This window comes from Aplysia californica, unplaced genomic scaffold (assembly GCF_000002075.1).
Source record: "Aplysia californica isolate F4 #8 unplaced genomic scaffold, AplCal3.0 scaffold00381, whole genome shotgun sequence".
NCBI lineage: Eukaryota > Metazoa > Mollusca > Gastropoda > Aplysiida > Aplysiidae > Aplysia > Aplysia californica.
In genome coordinates, this window is record NW_004797651.1 from 134,541 (window position 1) to 135,563 (window position 1,023).

Consider the following 1,023-nt stretch of genomic DNA (forward strand, 5'->3'; position numbering starts at 1 on the left):
TTGTGCTCGTTTCATATAATAAAGTGTGCAAACTGAACCCCCAAATGGAAAAGGTGACAATCGCAGAGTGAGGTCATTTTGGGAAAGTGCCTCACCAACCATGGTACAAAAGGGTTAAAACCGTTTACTCACCTTCTACAACTCCTTTGTTTAAAAAAACAACTGACCACAGCAGAAAAGCGATAAAAAAGTTAACAAATATTCTACAACCCCTCTGTCAGAACTGCCTCACCATCCACTGAAACAAAGGGTTAAAACATAATATCAGAACAAACTCACCTACCGAAAGACAAAAGGGTTAAAACCTTTAAGAACAAACTGACCAACCACTCAAACGAAAGGGTTAAAACCGTTTACCCGCTTTCCCCCAACTCCTCCGTTAGAAAGAAACAACAAAATCACCAACCACTCAAACAAATGGGTTAAAACCTTTGAGAACAAACTGACCTACCGCGAAACAAAAGGGTTAAAACCGTTTAGGCATTTTCTGCAACCTCTCTGTCAGAACTGCCTCACCAACCACTCAAACAAAAGGGTTAAAACCCATAAGATCAAACTGACCAACCACTCAAACAAAAGGGTTACCACCGTTTACCCACGTTCCCCAACTCCTGGATCAGTTCTGTACGCTGGAGCCACACGTCAGAGTTCACAAGGCTTGTACACATTTCTCAATACATTTTTTATAAATACTTATTTAATGTATATATATTATATATATATATATTTTAGTTCTCTATACATATAATCTGCATCTGTTATCTATACAGTGAGGCATGAATTGGCAAAACACTGTGCAGCATGTGGCTTTGAGCTGTATAAATCATGTCTGTCTGTTCATCTGCTTCTCTTTTTGCTGGAGCAAACCCAGAGCTGAGATCTACAGAGGTAATAATTGTTATCTTCTCAAACTGAACGATTGTTCTAGATTTTGATAACGACTAATTGATGATGATGATGATGATGATGATGATGATGATGATGATGATGATGATAATAATAATAATAATAATAAAAATAAAA